At 36.6% G+C, this 21403-nt stretch overlaps 1 protein-coding gene across 14 annotated transcripts in view; it reads right to left on the reverse strand.

Moving 5' to 3' along the window:
* Positions 1–21403, reverse strand: part of NEO1 (neogenin 1) — a 251566-nt gene that overhangs the window by 208801 nt on the left and 21362 nt on the right. The gene's annotated exons all lie outside the window — the stretch shown is intronic.

Consider the following 21403-nt stretch of genomic DNA (forward strand, 5'->3'; position numbering starts at 1 on the left):
AAAACTATACCACAAAGCTACAGTAATCAAGACAGTATGGTACTGGCACAAAAAACAGAAATACAGATCAATGGTATAGGATAGAATGCCCAGAGATAAACCCACACACATATGGGCACCTAATTTACAACAAAGGAGGCAAGAACATACAATGGAGAAAAGACAGCCTCTTCAATAAATGGTGCTGGGAAAACTGTATAGCTACATGTAAAAGAATGAAATTAGAACACTCCCTAACACCATACACAAAAATAAACTCAAAATGGATTAAAGACTTAAATGTAAGACCAGACACTATAAAACTCTTAGAGGAAAACATAGGAAGAACACTCTTTGACATAAACCACAGCAAGATCTTTTTTGACCCACCTCCTAGAGCAACGGAAATTAAAACAAAAATAAACAGATGGGACTTAATTAAATTTAAAAGCTTTTTCACAGCAGAGGAAACCATAAACAAGACAAAAAGACAACCCTCAGAATGGGAGAAAACATTGCAAATGAAACAACAAAGGATAAATCTCAAAAATATACAAACAGCTCATAGAGCTCAATATCAAAAAACCAAACAATCCAATTAAAACATGGGCAGAAGACCTAAATAGACATTTCACCAAAGAAGACACAGAGATGGCCAAGAGGCACATGAAAAGATGCTCAACATCACTAATTATTAGAGAAATGCAAATGAAAACAACAATGAGGTATCACCTCACACCAGTCAGAATGGCCATTATCAAAAAATATAGAAACAATAAATGCTGGAAAGGGTGTGGTGAAAAGGGAACCCTCCTGCACTGCTGGTGGCAATGTAAATTGATATAACCACCTTGGAAAACAGTATGGCGGTTCCTTAAAAAACTAAAAATAGAACTATCATATGACCCAGCAATCCCACTACTGGGCATATACCCTGAGAAAACCATAATTCAAAAAGAGACAGTTACCACAATGTTCACTGCAGCACTATTTACAATAGCCAGGACATGGAACCAACCTAAATGTCCATCAACAGATGAATGGATAAAGAAGATGTGGCACATATATACAATGGAATATTACTCAGCCATAAAAAGAAACGAAATTGAGTTATTTGTAGTGAGGTGGATGGACCTGGAGTCTGTCATACAGAGTGAAGTAAGTCAGAAAGAGAAAAACAAATACCGTATGCTAACGCATATATATGGAATCTAAAAAAAAAAAAAGGTACTGATGAACCTAGTCGCAGGGCAGGAATAAAGATGTAGACATAGAGAATGGATTTGAGGACACGGGGTGGGAGGGGGAAGCTGGGGCGAAGTGAGAGTAGCATCAACATATATACACTACCGAATATAAAATAGTTAGCTAGTGGGAAGCAGCAGCATAGCACAGGGAGATCAGCTCAGTGCTTTGCAATGACCTAGAGGGGTGGGGTAGGGAGGATGGGAGGGAGGCTCATGAGGGAGGGGATATGTGGACATATGTATGCATATGGCTGATTCACTTTGTTGTACAACAGAAACTAACACAGTATTGTGAAGCAATTATACTCCAATAAAGATCTATTTAAAAAATACATATGAAGAAATGAAATAATGGCACCAAAAGCAAAGGCAAAATAAGGCAAAAATATGTTAAGTGGAACTACATTAAACTAAAAGGCCTCCATAACAGCAAAGGAAACAACAATGAAAAGGCAACATATGGAATGGGAGAAAATATTTGCAAATCATGTATCTGATACAGGATTAACGTATAAAATATATAAAGAACTCAACAGAACTCAACAGCCCCCCCCCAAAAAAAAATCCAATAAAAAATTGGGCAGAGGATCTGAAGAGAAAGTTTTCCAAAGACATACAAATGGCCAACAGGTACATAAAAAGATGCTCAACATCACTAATCACCAGGGAAATGCAAATCAAAACCACAATGAGATCACCTCGTACTTGTTAGAATGGCTATTATCAAAAAGACAAATAACAAGTGTTGGAGAGAGGCTGTGAAAAAAAAGGAACCCTTGTGCACTGTTGGTGGAAATGTAAATTGGTACAACCACTGTGGAAAACAAAACAAAGGTTCCTCAAATAATTAAAAACAGAACTACCATACTACCCAGCAATTCCACTTCTGGGTATTCATTCAAAGGAAATGAAACCACTATCTAAAAAAGGTATCTGTACCCTCATGTTCACTGCAGCATTGTTTACAAAAGCCAAGACATGGAAACAATGTTAAGTGTTCACTGATGGATGAATGGATAAAGAAAATGTGGAATATACATACAATGTAACATTATTTGGTCATAAAAAAGAAAGAAATCCTGCCACTTGCAAGGACAAACTCCAAGGCATTTATGCTAAGTGAATTAAGTCAGAAAAAAAAAAGATAAATACTATTCTGTGATCTCACCTATATGTGGAATCTATTAAAAAAAAAAACTGAACTCATAGATACAGAGAACAGATTCGTGGTGGAGAGTAAGTGAAATGGATTGAAGGTGGTCAAAAGGTACAAACTTCCAGTTATAGATAAAGAGGTCATGGGGGTGTAATGAACAGTTTAATGACTATAGTTTTCAATACAGTATTACATATTTGAAAGCTAAGAGAGTAGATCTTAAAAATCCTCATCACAGGAAAAAAATGAGTATATGTTAACTAAACTTATCCTGATAATCATTTTGTAATACATACATACATCAAATACATTGTACACCTAAAACTTATACAATGTTATATGTCAATTACATCTCAAAGAAACAAACAGGTGTAGCAAGATACACCTGTTGGAAAATATAGGACACTGTTGAATTACTCACCAATAAAAATAAAATTACCTTTTCTCTGTATTTTCTCAAAGTTTACTCATTCTCCGAACTTCAACTATCAGCTATAACAATGGTGCACAAACTTGAATCTCTTCATGTCAACTCAAGCTCAACAAGGTAAAACCTAACACTTCTCCCTCCTTATCTTTCCAAATCTTTTTAGGAAGAAACATCATTTATCTACTCCTGTAGTCTCAAAACATTATTATCTTCTATCTCACCCAACTCCATCCCAGATCCAATTAATTTACCAAATTAATGATCTCTTTCAAAGGTGCCCATCTTCTCCACTCCTAGTGCCTCTCCTTTATGTTGAGACCACTGCCTCTTGACTTATCTTTGTCTCTTGAGGCTCCAACCTCACATTCCACACAGTATATATCCCAAGCCTTTTCCCTCTCTTATGGCCTGAGCCCATTCTATTAAGATGACCCTGCCTCCTATTTGACCGAGAAAACACAATCTGCTTTATATAAACTGGATTTTCCTTTATATCAATACTTCAAAATTTCTTTATTTTCATCTTTTCTCTTTACTTTCTGTCACAAACATCACGTTAAACCATTTGAAATTACAAACTTCTTAGGTAAAAAATTGGTCAAATATCAGCAATCTCATATGCTTTAACCCTAAAAGAGGCACAATTCCTTTGCTCCCTCCATCTGTCTCCTTGGTGTCATTTTTCCCCCGTATTTTCATCTAGATCTTATTTCATCATTTGGAGCAACTCTCTTGCTCCCCTGCTCCTGTTCAATCTTTTCTTTTATACTGGATCTTTGCCCTGATCCACAAAAATGCCCCATTTGTCAAATGAAAACAGAAATGTTTTATCTTTCCCTCACTCTTGCAAAAGCATTGAGATGCTCTCTTCTCACTGTTTCCTTTCACTGTCTAACTTGTTAAAATAGCAATCTGTACTCCTGCCTTCATCTTCCTCACTTCTCATTCCTTAACATTTTACAACCTGGCTTATGCACTCATCAGCTCTACTGAAACTTTTTCCAGGGCTACCAACACTCTCCATTTTGTCAAAAATCAAAGGCCTCTAACTTCTAAAGCCTTCAGGTGTTTCATGTTGACCACTCCCCCCTCCCTTGGGGCTCTCTCTTCTGTCACAGTGCACTTTCAAAATTCTGTCTTTCATCTCTACTTCCCTGCCACCTTCTATGATTCTCTAGATCAAAGTATTTCACAAAGATCAGTCCTCTTTTCTTTTTCCATACTCTTCTCTTTCGGAAATTATATGCAAATTTTCTGCCCTCATGATAGTTGAGGGGTTTTTACACAACTCTGGATTAATGCTTTGGAAGTATCAGTAGAAAGTTAGGACACTTGCTGTTCTTTGGACATCAGGATATAGAGAAATGACAAGGATTGTCCATGGGGAACTAGGTTTCAGTTATGAGAGGAGACCTATGAAAATTTCATACTGGACTGGAGATCTGAACAAGAAACTTTACAATTTGTCAGGAAACACAAAAGACCACAAATAGCCAAAGCAATCTTAAGAAAGAAAAATGGAGCGGGAGGAATCAGGCTCCCTGACTTCAGACTGTACTACAAAGCTACAGTAATCAAGACAGCATGGGACTTCCCTGGTGGCGTAGTGGTTGAGAGTCCACCTGCCTATGCAGGGGATGCGGGTTTGTGCCCCGGTCCAGGAGGATCCCACATGCCGTGGAGCGGCTGGGCCCTTAAGCCATGGCCGCTGAGCCTGCGCGTCCAGAGCCTGTGCTCCGCAGCGGGAGAGACCATAACAATGAGAGGCCCACGTACTGAAAAAAAAAAACAAAAAGACAGTACGGTACTGGCACAAAAACAGAAATATACATCAATGGAACAGGATAGAAAGCCCAGAGATAAACCCACACACATATCGTCACCTTATCTTTGACAAAGGAGGCAAGAATATACAATGGAGAAAAAACAGCCTCTTCAATAAGTGGTACTAGGAAAAATGGACAGTTACATGTAAAAGAATGAAATTAGAACACTCCCTAACACCATACACAAAAATAAATTCAAAATGGATTAAAGACCTAAATGTAAGGCCAGACCTATAAAACTCTTAGAGGAAAACATAGGCAGAACACTCTTTGACATAAATCACATAAATGACCCACCTCGTAGAGTAATAGAAATAAAAACAAAAATAAACAAATGGGACCCAATGAAACTTCAAAGCTTTTACACAGCAAAGGAAACCGTAAACAAGATGAGAAGACGAACCTCAGCATGGGAGAAAATATTTGCAAATGAAGCAGTTGACAAAGAATTAATCTCCAAAATATAAAAGCAGCTCATGCAGCTCAATATCAAAAAAACAAACAACCCAATCCAAAAATGGGCAGAAGACCTAAATAGACATTTCTCCAAAGAAGACACACAGATGGTCAAAAAATACATGAAAAGATGCTCAACATCACTAATCATTAAAGAAATGCAAATCAAAACCACAATAAGACATCACCTCACACTGGGCAGAATGGCCATCATCAAAAAATTTACAAACAATAAATGCTGGAGAGGACGTGGAGAAAAGGGAACCCTCCCGCACTGTTGGTGGGAATGTAAATTGATACAGCCACTATGGAGGTTCCTTAAAAAATTAAAAATAGAATTACCATATGACCCAGCAATCCCACTACTGGGCATATATCCTGAGAAAATCATAATTCAAAAAGACACGTGCACCCCAATGTTCATTGCAGCACTATTTACATAGCCAGGTCGTGAAAGCAACCTAAATGCCCATCGACGGACGAATGGAAAAAGAAGCAGTGGTACATATATACAATGGAATACTACTCATCCATAAAAAGGAACGAAATTGGGTCATTTGTAGAGATGTGGATGGATCTAGAGACTGTTATACAGAGTGAAGTACGTCTGAAAGAGAAAAACAAATATCATGTTTTAATGCATATATATGGAACCTAGAAACATGGTACAGATGAACCAGTTTGCAGGGCAGAAATAGAGACAAAGATATAGAGAAACATATGGACACCAAAGGGGGAAAGTGGCGGGGCGGGGGGTGGTGGGATGAATTGGGAGATTGGGATTGACAGATATACACTAATATGTATAAAATAGATAACTAATAAGAACCTGCTGTATAAAAAATAAATAAAGTAAAATTCAAAAAAAAAAAAAGATACATGTACCACAATGTTCACTGCAGCACTATTTACGATAGCCAGGACATGGAAGCAACCTAAATGTCCATCAACAGATGAATGGATAAAGATGTGGCACATATATACAATGGAATATTACTCAGCTATAGAAATGAATGTAATTGAATTATTTGTAGTGAGGTGGATGGACCTCAAATCCGTCATACAGAGTGCAGTAAGTCAGAAAGAGAAAAACAAATACCGTATGCTAATGCATATATATGGAATTTTAAAAAGCGGTACTGAAGTGGCAGGGCACGAATAAAGACACAGACACAGAGAATGGACTTGAGGGCACGGTGGGGAAGGAGAATCTGGGATGAAGTGAGAGAGTAGCACTGACATATATACACTACTAAATGTAAAATGGATGGCTAGTGGGAAGCTGCTGCATAGCCCATGGAGATCAGCTCTGTACTTTGAGACAACCCTAGAGGGACGGGATAGGGAGGGTGGGAGGGGAAATGGGGATATATGTATACATACAGTTGATTCATTTTGTTGTACAGAAGAAATTAACACGACATTGTAAAGCATTTATACTCCAATAAAGATGTGGAAAATAAAAGTTGTTACTATAATACTGAGATTTTGATTAAATGTAAACCTACATAAGAACGCACATAAAATGTGTAAGCAAGAACTGAAAAAATGCACCTAGGTTGATTAAATTCTAAGCAAGACTTGCACACATCTATTCCGTGTGGTTTGTGTAAATTATACAGTAAAGTGTGGATTCCTATCACATCACACCAGGATATTGCAGTTTTAGTACTTACTTTAAGCTTAGGGTACTACTTAATGCCTAATTTTAAGAGTGTACGTTCTGTCTTCCCCACTAGACTATATGCTCCGTAAGGACAAGAACTATGTTTATCTTATTCAGTGCTCATCCCCAGAACCTAGAATAGTACCTAGAACACAGTACACATAAAATAAATTTGTTAAACATCCCATAGTTTTGTGTTTTGCAGGTTGTATCTGTTTTCTAGCTGTTTTGAAATAAGAGTGTTCTTTGTATCTGGATTCCTTTTTCATTTTGTGAATCTTGGCAAAACACCTGTCACAAATTAAGCAAGGCTTAACTTTATTTTCTGAGTCTAGACTTTTATCTATACATACCAAGACATGGAAATAAAATTTCTGCTTTTTGCACTACCTCAAAGATCTGAAAACATAGTCTACAGTGGGAGGAAGCAATAATTGTTGTCCTGTTACTTTGTTAAAGGGAACTGAATGAAACTGAACATACATTGAGAAAGTGAATTTTAAAATGTTGGAACACAAATACAAAATCAGATTTTTTCAAAACTGTCACTGGAAAACCATGTTTCACAAGGGAGTGCCAGATGTCAAAAAACGCCATTTTTCTTGAGCACACATAATTTCCTAAACACCAATCTGAAAGTTCCTTAGCCGGTTAAACTTGGTTCAAAGCTTTTGACAAGTTTATATTCTGAAAAGGCCCAATTTATTATAAATACAAGGTGATTATATAATTTATTATCCAAACCAGGACATTTCTTGAGAGAGGGAACACTAAAAATAATTATACCAGCAACAACAGGTAAAAACTGCCCTAAGCAAACCATGACTTATGTTAACTACATATATGTAACCTTGCTAAAATACACCTAAAATCAGATTACTGACTACTATTTTGGGAGTCTTCTCTACTTTTACACCAAAGGAATCTGTTTCACTAACCTTGTAGATCAAGATGTCTATCTGACACAAATGACATAAGTATTTCCTACGAAAAATTTAAAGCACATATTTTCGAGAACAATTTCATTAAAGGTATATCGTGTAAATTACTCAATAAAATCAGTAGAGAATAATATTATGGAAATTGTGAATCACAGGTCACACCGTTAGCATGATCAGAATTAATTTCTTCCTGATATTTTTTCACAGTCAGAATTTAAAAGTTTTAATTTCTATATCAAAACTATCTCCGTGTGCACACTTATAAAATACACTCACGGTCATTTGAAAAACTAAACTTTTAAGAATGGTACACTCCAGTCCTTAAAATTTCTTAAACTATGTATATACATATTCATATATTAACATGTATTTATATATAAAATATAAATATATATACACACAAACATTTTTCAAGTATCCATTAGGGAGAAAAAAATTATACATTCTTTCTAGAAAGCAATTTGGCAATGTTTATGAAGAGTCAATATGTCAAACTCTAGTTCCAGAAATAAATCTTAAGTAAACTGTCAGGAAAAAAAATTATAAAAAAGGCATTTATCACACTTAAATGTTCAACATTAGAATACTGTTTATGTAAAATTATGGCATACAATGAAATTAGGAAGCCATACTGGGTCCAGGTAGAAAATGACATTTGTAATATTATCCCAAACTTTGTTTTAAATACACACACGCACTTATATGCATTTAAAACATATACAAGCATATATGCAAAAGAAGAAAACTAGAAAAACAATTCCAAAATGTTAACCATAATCATCTAAATTGTGAGATAAGTGATTTGGGTTCTCTTAATCAATTTCTATAGTTTCTAATAATATTTTCTTAGCTTTCTCCAATAAATACACTGCTATGCTGATTATGAAAGTTTTTATATTTTACATTTAGTTTCAGAATTGAATTTTACCAAATATTTAAAGAAGAAATAACATTCTACACAATCTCTTCTAAAAACAGAAAAGGAACACGGCATAACTAATTTTATGAGGCCAGCACTACCCTGATATTAAAACCAGACAAAGACAGAACAAGAAAACTACAGATCAAAATTCCTCTTTAATATAGATGAAATAATTTAAGAAAATATTAGCAAATAAAATCCATCAATATATTAAAAGAATACTAAGTCATGACCAAGTAGGAGTTTATCCCAGGAATGTAAGATTACATTTATAATCAGAAATTAATCAATGTAATCTACCAGAGTAACAGACGAAAAAGGAAAACTGCATGATCTTACCAAAAGATGCAGAAAAGTCCTTGACAAAATTCAACTTCTATTCATGATAAAAACTGTCAGCAAACTAGGAATAGAAACTTCTTAACTTGATAAATGGCATCCACAAAAACTCTAAAGCTAACATCATATTTAATGGTGAAAGACTGAACTGCTCTCCTCCTAAGATCAGGAACAAGTCAAAGATGTCGACACTTACCATTACTATATCGCACTTTACTGGAAATCCTAGCCAGTATAATATGGCAAGAAAAATTAATAAAAGGCATACAGATCAGAAATAAAGAAATAAGGGTGTCACTAGTTGTAGACCGTATTTGAAAATCACAAGGAATCTACAAAAAAGCTTCTAGAACTATTAAGTGAGTTAAGCAAGGTCAAAGGACACAAGGTTAACATACAAAAAATCAATCATATTTCTATATACTGGCAATCAACAATTAGAAATCAAAATTAGAAAACAAAACCATTCACAACAGCTCTAAAAACATGAAATACTTAAGTATCTGAGAACTATAAAATATGGATGAAAGAAATCAAAGGTGACCTTAATAAATGAAAAGACATTTTGTTCATGGACTGAAAGATTCACACAGTTAAAAAGTCAATTCTTCCCAAATTGTTCTATGGATTTAATACAATTCCAATCATAATCCCAACCAGAATTTTTGTAGATAAAGACAAGATGACTAAAATGTATGTGCAAAGGCAAACAAAGTAGAATAAAGAATTTCAAAAATTAGGGACAAAGTTGGAGAATTCAAACTACCCTATTTTAACACTCACTACAAAGCTACAATAATAATGAGGTATTAGCAGAAGGACAGACATATAGATCACTGGAACCAAAGAGAGAATCCAGAGATGGACTCACACAATTATGGTAACTGATTTCTGACATAGATGCAAATACAATTCAATGGAGAAACGACAGTCTTTTCAACAAATAGGGCTGGAAAAACAGAACATCCATATGCCACAAAAAGAAAAGAGGACAGAGAAACTTTACATAAAAAATAACTCAAGGGCTTCCCTGGTGGCGCAGTGGTTGAGAGTCCGCCTGCCGATGCAGGGGACGCGGGTTCATGCCCTGGTCCAGGAAGATCCCACATGCCGCGGAGCGGCTAGGCCCATGAGCCATGGCCGCTGAGCCTGCGCGTCCGGAGCCTGTGCTCCGCAACGGGACAGGCCACAACAGTGAGAGGCCCGCGTACCACAAAAAAAAAAAAAAAAAAAAAAAAAAACTCAAAATGAATCATAAATCTAAATATCAAATGTAAGCTATAAAATTCTAAAAGAAATCAGAGAAGAAAAAATTTTGTAAACCTGAATTAGACAAAGTGTTCTTATACATAACACTACAAACATAATTCATAAAGGAAAATAAAATGATAATTCAAACCTCATCAAAGTTTAAATCTTTTGCTCTGTGAAAGAACTGAGGGTATGAAAAGATAAAAGACTGGGAGGAAATATTTGCAAACCATTAACAAAGAAAATTGTAAACAGGCTATATAAGAACTAAAAACTGAAAACTCAACCATCAGAAAACAGCCTAATTTTTTTAACGGGCAAAAGATTTAAATGGATATTTCACCAACGATGGCAAGTAAGCACAGGAAATGACGCTCAACAACATTAGTCATTAGAGAAATGCACTTTTTTTTTTTTTTTAAAGAATCAATTTTATTTGCATTTGGCTGCGTCCGGTCTTCGTTGCTGCGCACTGGCTTTCTCTAGTTGCGGCGAGCGGGGGCTACTCCTTGTTGCGGTGCACGGGCTTCTCAGGCTCAGTAGCTGTGGTGCATGGGCCTAGCTGCTCTGCGGCATGCAGGATCCTCCTGGACAGGGCTTGAACCCATGTCCCCTGCATTGGCAGGCGGACTCCTAACCACTGCGCCACCAGGGAAGCCCAAGAAATGCAAACTTAAAATACAAGATACCCCTACACACCTATTAGAATGACAAATAAACAAAACAAAACAAACAAAAACTGACAATAGCAAGTACTCGTAAGGATACCAAGCAATTAGAACTCTCATATACTGTTGGAGGGAATATAAAGAAGTACAGCCACTCTGGATAACAGGTTGGCAGTTTCTTATAAAGTTAAACACCTTCTACGTGGCCCAGCAATCTCACTCAGGGATATTTACCCTAGAGAAATGAAAAAATGTTGACACAAAACCTGTACATAAATGTTAGTAACAGTTTTATTCATAATCCCCACATACTGAAGACAATCCAGTCACCCTTCACCAAGTGAATGGTTAAAGGAATCCACCATACACTGATAAAACTCACAGAACTGTACATGCATGCAAAGTTAATTTTATAATATATTAATTTAAATTTTTAACAGAATTAATTACCTTCACCCAACCCCCACTCTTGCCCCAAACTTTCTCATCACCTATGTTCCCTACATCAGTAAATAATACCACTATCCATCCGGTTGCTCTGATGCTCTATGAAAGAGCATCTTTCACAGAGCTTATGAAAAGCTCTATGGTTCAGCTAAGTACTCATTATATCTAGTTGACAATTCTGTACCCAATGCCTAGAATATAGCAGGTACTCGATAGATATTTGTTATCTAAATGTGAAATCTGAAACTATTAAGGAGGAAGAGAATGTAGGAGACAAAGGGTCACTAACACAAAAATGCCCAAAGAGTAAAGTGAAATTTTTAAAAAACAATGGATTTAACCACATGAAAATTAATTATTTCTGTTCAAAGGACACCACAGGCAAAGTAAACAGATGACAGAGAAAAATGATTTGCACCGTCTAGAATCAACAAAAATGATATCAGGAATGTACAAAGAACTGCAAATTAAAGAAAAACTAGAAACCTGACACAAAAATGAATATAAAATGTAAATTAAAAAGTTACAGAAGCAGAGAGCTGAATGGTTGCAATCACTACAAGACTCATTAGTTATCAGGAATATAAAAAGAACTGCAAATCAACAAGACACACCAGAAATCTGACATAAAAATTCATACAGGATGTAAATAGGAAAGTTAAGGAAGCAGACAGCTAAATGGCTGCAATCATCGCAAGACCCATTAGTAATCAGAAAAATGCAAATTCAACCAACACTGAAATAACACTATACCTGTGTCAAAATGGCAGGTTAGAAAGATTAATAAGTCCTATCAAATATTGGCGAGGATGGTAATTCATATGTACTGCTGGTGGGAGTATAAATGAATACAAACATTCTGGAAAACAATCAGGTCATATTTAGTGAAATTAAATTATAAGTACGCTGTATGTATGCCTCCCTTGCTAGTTTATAAACTCCACAAGGACAGAAGACATTTGGGTTGTTTTTCACGCCTTTCTCTTCTATACCTAATACAGTGCCCAGTATATAATAAATATTTATTTGTATTAATAAGCTAATTTAGGGCCATTAAATACTGTTAATGTATTTGCTTAAAAAAAACTTTAAAACACCTTTGGCTGTTTTTCAAAGTGAATAAACAGAATGCTTTATTTCTCTCTCCAAAAAACTGTCTTTGTCCTGATATCTTTTTTTTTCTGAGTCAATGATTATTCATATTAAAAGTTTTAGAATAATTAACGACAAACTTTTCTTCTCAAAAAGTTCATCTCTTTCGAATTCAAGAGGAGTACATTCTCATAGTGACTAGAGTAACTATTTCAACTCAGTAATAAACAAATTTCATAAGCCAGGAAGAGTCCTATACAAGGTAGTCAACAGTAATACATTAGTCAAAATTTCCCTGCTCTGTCATGTTTAAGTAACTTTTTCTCACTCAAAGAAAACTTACGGGAAGAAAATGTCATATCTAAAGAGGCTAAGTAGACTCTAAATCTAAACTCTCATCAAATATTTAGTGCTTGCTGTAATACTTCACCACCAGGTGGCAGATCCATGCAACTTTCTAGAAATGCTCTTATCAGTCCTGAGAAGTTAGTCCAATTAGAAGGAATTTTAGCAAAAGTGAAATAATTTTAAGCATATTTGAACCTAAGCCAGTTAACCACAGGCTAGATGTGATTGCTCCTTAGAACATTACACATCTATTTAACTGTAAATCTGTCTCCAGGCCATGCAGGGCACACAATTATCTTTAAAGAAAGCAGAACACTAAAATACAATTTTAAAATGTGGTTATCCACAGTCCAGTCATTCAAAACCCTCAGAAGTGTAAGAAAGAGCTTTGAATCCAAAAGTAAGGAAAGCAAGAGACGAAAAGAAATTGTGAAGAAAGACATGAATAAAGAGAAGAAAGGACAAAGAGGAGAAACACCTACCAAACCAAGAAGCTATCAAAACCCAAGTTATAGCAACCCAAAAAACCAGTGACATTTCGGTGTTTTCAGAAAAATATTCTAATCAATAAACACTAATCTCAAGTGAAGCAGTTAATTAAGAAATTGACTTTTCAAAAATTTTCATTAAAATGATTCTTAAATTCTAAAAATGTATTAAATTTCAAGATGAAATATACTGACTCTTCAGTTATTTTAAGATGCTATTGGAAACACTTCTTGCAAATGCATCTTTTCAATCTAAGGAGAACAACCTCACCTGCTCACCACCCTGGCTGTGGCAAACCCTCCCCTCCACCTCTCCTCCTCCAGCCCTAATCCAACTTCTCCTGCCTCTTCCTGGCTCATGTTTGCAGAAGCAGCAGCCATGGCTCCCGACATTCAGAAAGAGACCCCTCGCCGCTGCAAATACCAGGCAATAGCTCAGCTTCCTCACTAATATTTCCTTCCTGATATCCTTCAAATCTACTTCAGCCACGATTAGAAATCAATACCCAAGCTGCCTCATGAACCAGGGCTGATCTGAGTTTTGTTGGGTTTGAAGAATATATAATTTGGGGGCCTTCTGTAAGAAAAAGAATAGGGAAAAAGTCTCACTTTTGCAGATTGTACAGAAATATATAAGTACTGAACACATTGCTAGAGCCTCTCCCAGACCCTAAAAGGGGTCCCTGCAAATGAGGGGATGCAGAACTCATCAACTTACGGGTGAATCATCCTGCCATGAACACATGCTAAGGAAAAACAAGCCTCTTGTTAAATACAACTGGTACATCAATTCCAGCCAGTAAAAGGAATAACACTGCCTAGAGAGTTACAGTGTTCTTAGTTACTTTAGAACAAAATGGCTAAAATTAAGGACAGAGCCCAACAGTCTAATGATGACATGAGAACAAAGCATGAGGAAGAAAAACTGTTAGTAGAACCAAGGAGGGGAATGTAGGGAACAGTTTTCCCCACTGGGCTCTTATTTACATAACCCAGCTTCAGAAAACTCTCACTTTTCTTCCCTGACAGAAACACTCAAATAGAGAAAAAACAATTCTCAAACAACTTTGCACCATACACCCCATCATTCTATAGACCACAGTCCCTAACACTATCAGAAGAAAGTTGCCAAACCTCTCATTCCTTCCTCTAATACAAACTGTTTTGATATACACAAAGGTCTCAGCAGCTTATCTAAGTGAACAAGAACACAAGTTCTCATTTCCTAATAACTTCCTGAATATTTTATTATCGTTTCCTCCCAGGAAATTTATTCACTCTATGTAGCTCCAACACTAACAGTCCATTTTCGAAGGGAAACTATTCAAATATACCAGAAGATCATACAAAAGATTACCTCCACTACTAGGTTATTGTTTGACATATGTCTGAGTAAAAAAGATATGACTTGAAAATACATATGAATTTCATAACAAACACACAGAAAACAAAGAGAGACAATTATTTAAATCAGAATATATTTTCACAAACCAATTTAAAAAATGCAAAAAAATTAAAACTGTATATTCATACTGTTTGAATAGTACATTTAAAATATACATCTACATTTCAACTATATCTACATTTCAATTATACTTCAGTAAAAAATTAAAATTAAAAAAAAAAGATCAAGAGTAAGATTGGGTAATTTCACCCACTAACAAGAAAAATTATTGGCATTCTTTACTAACTCTAGTTTCAGGGAAAATGCTTCCTAGAAATTACCTTGTTTTAACATCAGAATATTTTTAATACACAATTTGTATTCCTAGGGTCACAATTTGGGGCCTACTGTATGGCATAACAGCATATAATACATGCCAAACTTCACAGCAAAACCTCTGCTCTTTGGAGCAAAGGATTTGGGGTAGTAAATAACTAGGAACAGTAAGACTCCAATAATGGGCATTCTCTTCACCATATACATTCCTGAACAATTTAAAAAGAACTTCTTTCCTTTCGCATTGGAACAGAAGAAGTAGGTATGACTAAATAAAGAGGATGGGAATGAGTGCACACTAAAGAGTTAAAGAGCAATGGTAAATGGGAGTGTTTCCTTAATTTCTCTTTCAGATTTTTCCTCATTAGTGTATAGGAATGCAAGAGATTTCTGTGCATTAATTTTGTATCCTGCAACTTTACCAAATTCATTGATTAGCTCTAGGAGTTTTCTGGTGGCATCTTTAGGATTCTCTATAGTATCATGTCATCTGCAAGCACTGACAGTCTTAATTCTTTTCCAATTTGGATTCCTTTTATCTCTTTTTCTTCTCTGATTACTGTGGCTAAAACTTCCAAAACTATGTTGAATAACAGTGGTGAGAGTGGGCACCCTTCTATGGTTCCTGATCTTAGAGGAGGCAAAAGACCTGTATGCAGAAAACTATAAAACACTGATGAAAGAAATTAAAGATGATACAAACATATAGAGAGATATACCATGTTCTTGGATTGGAAGAATCAATACTGTGAAAATGACTATACTACCCAAAGCAATCTACAGATTCAACGCAATCCCTATCAAACTACCAATGGCATTTTTTTACAGAACTAGAACAAAAAAATCTTAAAATTTGTATGGAGACACAAAAGACCCCGAATAGCCAAAGCAGTCCTGAGAGAAAAAAACAGAGCTGGAGGAATCAGACTCCCTGACTTCAGACTATACTACAAAGCTACAGTAATCAAGACAATATGGTACTGGCACAAAAACAGAAATATACATCAATGGAACAGGATAGAAAGCCCAGAGATAAACCCACGCACCTATGGTCAACTAATCTATGACAAAGGAGGCAAGGATATACAATGGAGAAAAGACAGTCTCTTCAATAAGTAGTGCTGGGAAACCTGGACAACTACATGTAAGAGAATGAAATTAGAACACTTCCTAACACCATACCCAAAAATAAACTCAAAATGGATTAGAGAACTAAATGTAAGACTGAACACTATAAAACTCTTAGGGGAAAACAAAGGAAGAACACTCTTTGACCCAAATCACAGCAAGATCTTTTTTGATCCACCTCCTAGAGTAATGAAAATAAAAACAAAAATAAACAAATGGGACCTAATGAAACTTAAAGGTTTTTGCAAAGCAAAGGAAACTACAAGTAACATGAAAAGACAACCCTCAGAATGGGAGAAAATATTTGCAAATGAATCAACGGACAAAGGATTAATCTCCAAAATATATAAACAGCTCATACAGCTCAATATTAAAAAAAAAAAACAACCCAATCAAAAAAATGGGCAGAAGATCTAAATAGACATTTCTACAAAGAAGACATACAGATGGCCAAGACGCACATGAAAAGCTGCTCAACATCACTAATTATTAGAGAAATGCGAATCAAAACTACATTGAGGTATCACCTCACACCAGTTAGAATGGGCATCATCAGAAAATCTACAAACAACAAATGCTGGAGAGGGTGTGGAGAAAAGGGAACACTCTTGCACTGTTGGTGGGAATGTAAATTGATACAGCCACTATGGAGAACAGTATGGAGGTTCCTTAAAAAACTAAAAATAGCACTACCATATGACCCAGCAATCCCACCACTGGGCATATACCCTGAGAAAACCATAATTCAAAAAGAGTCATGTACCACAGTTTCATTGCAGCTCTATTTACAATAGCCAGGACATGGAATCAACCTAAGTGTCCATCAACAAATGAATGGGTAAAGAAGATGTGGCACATATATACAATGGAATATTACTCAGCCATAAGAAGAAACGAAATTGAGTTATTTGTAGTGAGGTGGATGGACCTAGAGTCTGTCATACAGAGTGAAATAAGTCACAAAGAGAAAAACAAATATCATATATTAATGCATATATGTGGAACCTAGAAAAATGGTACAGATGAACCGGTCTGCAGGGCAGAAATAGAGACACAGATGTAGAGAACAAACATATGGACACCAAGCGGGGAAAGTGGTGGTGGGGGTGGGATGAATTGGGAGACTGGGATTGACAGATATACACTAATATGTATAAAATGGATAACTAATAAGAACCTGCTGTATAAAAAAATAAAGTAAAATTAAAAAAAAAAAGTTAAAAAGCCAGCATTCCAGGAGGGAAAACTACACTGTTTAGTGTATTGTAGTATAGCCAGCTGGTTAACAGCCTTGCCTAAATTAAATTCCTGCTTGTCACTTACTAGTTATATAACCACAGAGTAAATGACTTGTTACATGCGACGCACTTTTTTAAAGTCTCTGGCATATAGAGCTTTCCACAATGAGAAAATTGAGGCACAGAGAGGTTAATCAACTTGCCTAAAGTTCCCAAAACCTTGGGAACACCCAGCACTGCTAGTGAGATTTACAGAAAGACGAGGAAAATACAGCCATCTTTTTTTTTTGCGGTAGGCAGGCCCCTCACTGTTGTGGCCTCTCCTGTTGCAGAGCACAGGCTCCGGACGCGCAGGCTCAGCGGCCATGGCTCACGGGCCTAGCCGCTTCTCGGCATGTGGGATCTTCCCGGACCGGGGCACGAACCCGTGTCCCCTGCGTTGGCAAGAGGACTCTCAACCACTGCGCCACCAGGGAAGCCCCCTAGCCAACTGTATTTTACACAGTCGAAACATAGGGCATCTCCTATACCTGTATAACCAACAACTGCTCATGCCACACCCTACTCCAGAGTGTCCCTAAAGCCTTTTAAGAATCTTTTACTGTGTACTGGACTTCTTACTGAGCAGCAAGGTAGGAAGCACTGCCATTATCTAAATTACACAGAACCCTCTGTGGAATGAGAAGAGGGGAGTGAGGCCAGCCCAATCACCTACACTGCTGCTCTTCAACCATCCTTGAAGGACATCATCATGAAAAACTGCAACAAATTTCAACTGACAAAATCTATAGAACACTGGAACAGCCACTATTTTTAATACAGCAACATAACTGAAAACAGTATACCACAGAAATCATTAAGATATCAATATCATTCTCCCTCTCCTAAGGAATTCTCTAACTTATTTGAGCAGAGAATACTTTTTTTTTCCCACAATAAAACTAATAACTTCTTGACTAGAGGAACAATGTTCCACGAAACACCAATTTTTGGTAAATAGTCTAGACTCAACCCATTCCTCCAATTCATAGCATACCCCATTGCCAAATCAAGCACCCATCCCTATCTTGTGCCACTTCACATGAACACTCCAAACCTCAAAGTAAATTACTTTCTGTGCCCATATCACAAAAGCTTTCTTACTCATAGGTGTTTGCTCATTATATTTCCTGCCCCCCTTCCCATCTCCACATACTCTACTCAGCCAGGGCCAACAGCCTGTGTTCCGATGAAGAGACCATGTACTCAGCCCTTCACCATCCAGCTCAAATTCTACCATTCCTATAAAGTTTACCCTGAGTTACTCTGTCTGGAAGTAACTTCTCCGTTTTTAGAACTCTTAAAGCACTCTGCACCCCTTTTACAGCATCATCACTTGCTACACAGCATTTTGATTATTTTTATGTAGGATATGCCATTTAACTCTTATTTCTCCCATCTCTCAATACCTAGCACAGTGCCTCACACATGTTAGCTACTCAATAAATGCTTGTTGAATGAATGAGTCTGAGAATCTTATTTCCCATTGGAGAATCATAATTAGTTTTTAGTAAACAGTTAAATAGACTGGACTTCTCCCTCAGAGAACACAAACTATTTGAAGTTGCCAAGAGCTACATCTTAAATCAGAGAAAGTCACTGAGCTATAGAGCAGAATTTCATTCACACAAGCTTCCTTGTACTTACTTGTTTACGTGTTCTTCTCTGTGAAACAGGCCTTTATACTGCCAAAATTGAGGAGGGTGGAGAACATAACTAGTTTAATTTGTGTTTAAAAAAACGTAGCCAATTAAAATGTAGTTATGACAGCCTGAAAATGTGGCTCAAAAATTGCTATGTTATTATAAGATACCACCTATCCTACAGAATTTTCCTCTTAATCATAGATGTTTTGGAACTTTTTCTGATAACTCAGGTCTTTCCCAGATAGTGCCTCACCTCCTCTTCAGGGGAAGAGGGAACTAGGACCTAAGAAAACATAGTCACCTTATAAACCAAAACATGATCCTTCTAAATCCTAGGAAATAAACAGCAATGACTTGGGAAGAGAAGAAGCAAGGAAGATTTAAGGAGATGAACAAAGCAGTGGCAAAATAAAAGAGAAGTCAGGCTTGCTTCTGAAGGAAAAAATCAGGGATCAAAAGGAAGAAACAGCTTCAGGATTTGAAGAGGTTGGGGGGTGGGGTAAGTGTTAAGGTCAGGAAGAATCAGAAACACAAAATTGGACAGAATGAAGTTACTTACCCTTTGCACTGTACAAGATCTCAGTCCTTCTCCAACTGCCATAGCCCTCAAGAGGCCCCCTATGTTTACTGTCAGTACCTTCTATTTATCCATCGACCAATACTTACTGAAAATCAACTATGTACGTGGCACTGTTCTAGACACTGGGAAAACAGTAATGAGCATTCATCTGGCACAAAGAACAAGATATATGCTATTGTTATTTAACTTTTTCAGGTCCTTTAACCCTCAATCAGACTATAAACCTTTTGAAGGTAATATATTTCAACTAGATTACAAACACCTTGATAGTAAGGTAAATATTATGTACTAAATGTCATTATCCTCATAGCTTCTTATATCTAGATATGCCACAGGATCTATTCATACCCCCGTGTTGCTACCAATAAAAAGGAAAATATTCATCATGACTATCTGCAGGTGAAGTTATGCCATCACAAACCAAAAGCAGCCAAAAGGGAGACCAGAACTGCACCTAAGTTCCTGGTTCTCTGTACTTCTGATAAATTCACCGGAATCAATAGTTCACCATTTCCCTCCCAGATTTCTACACTCTCTTTCCACACTCAACTATTCCCCAAACAGTGAAAATATGAGAAATCCATTTTATACGTGGCGAACTTTTTGCTGAATTTAGTAATAAAGGAAATTCAGAGAGAAAATAAGCTACAAGAGAAAGTGTCATAGTGCCAGTCACAGCTCAAGTAATGGTGGATCTAATCAAGTGGACCAGAGAGAAAGGAAAGGGTGACACAGATGATCCTGAAGGTCCCCTTCCAGTGGAAAAAAATTCATGAGTTCTCAAGGCATCATATGACACAAAAGAATCCATCAACCAGCCTGGTCTCCACATGGACAGTTTACACTGAGCAACACCCATCCATCGTCTCCATCAAGTAGACAATAAGCACCAACATGTACTTCCAGATGTAGAGTTCTCCCAACTCAAATCTGTTCCCACTTCTAGAAAAACAACTGAAAATACATATCTTCCTAATGATGGATCATGAGCATTTTTTTCATTTTATAACGTTGGCACATATAAAGGTGTACCACTTACTTGGCATTTAATCATATACCACTTTGAGACATATTGATTCTTACATTGTCTCATGTTATATCAGAAAAGTTCCTTAAGGGCAAAAGCTGTCTATGTCTTCTGCAACTCTGTACCTGCCATATCACAGTATCCAGAAAATATAGGCACCAGAAACAAAATCAAACAAACAAACAAAAAACACCACCACCAACCCGCCCAACACACAGACACACACACACACACACACACACACACACACACAAACTGCTAGATAAATGGCTGACTTTCTATTTAACTTGGGATTCCTGGAAGGGTGCAATTGCATATTATATTCACTTACCTCTCTGTATGGTCTACAATATAATTAGCTACGTCAGAGGAACATAAATAGCTACTACTGCATCTAAGCCTCACATTTTTCATCTACAAAAGCAGAAAGATAAATTAAATAATTCCTCCTATACTCTGATTTTGAAATAGTCTTTCATTCAAAAATAAAATATTTCTGGAGACATATATGTGCCAGATACTGAAGCCCTGAGGATACAGAGATAAAAGTTTAGGCCACTGAGGATACAGAGATAAAAGTTTAGGCCACTACCTAGGGGGGTGTGGTCCAGTGATCATAATTTGAATTCCTCCATCTGGTCTCTGCACCCTGCCTGACCTTGGTCACACTCTGCCCAGGTCACCAGATGACAGCATTTCATATGTTTGCAAAGCAATCCATGTAAGCAGTGAGGAAGGGGAGTAGGCTGGGGATGCCTACGGCTATGGA

Source organism: Orcinus orca, chromosome 2 (genome assembly GCF_937001465.1).
Source record: "Orcinus orca chromosome 2, mOrcOrc1.1, whole genome shotgun sequence".
NCBI classification, from domain to species: Eukaryota; Metazoa; Chordata; class Mammalia; order Artiodactyla; family Delphinidae; genus Orcinus; species Orcinus orca.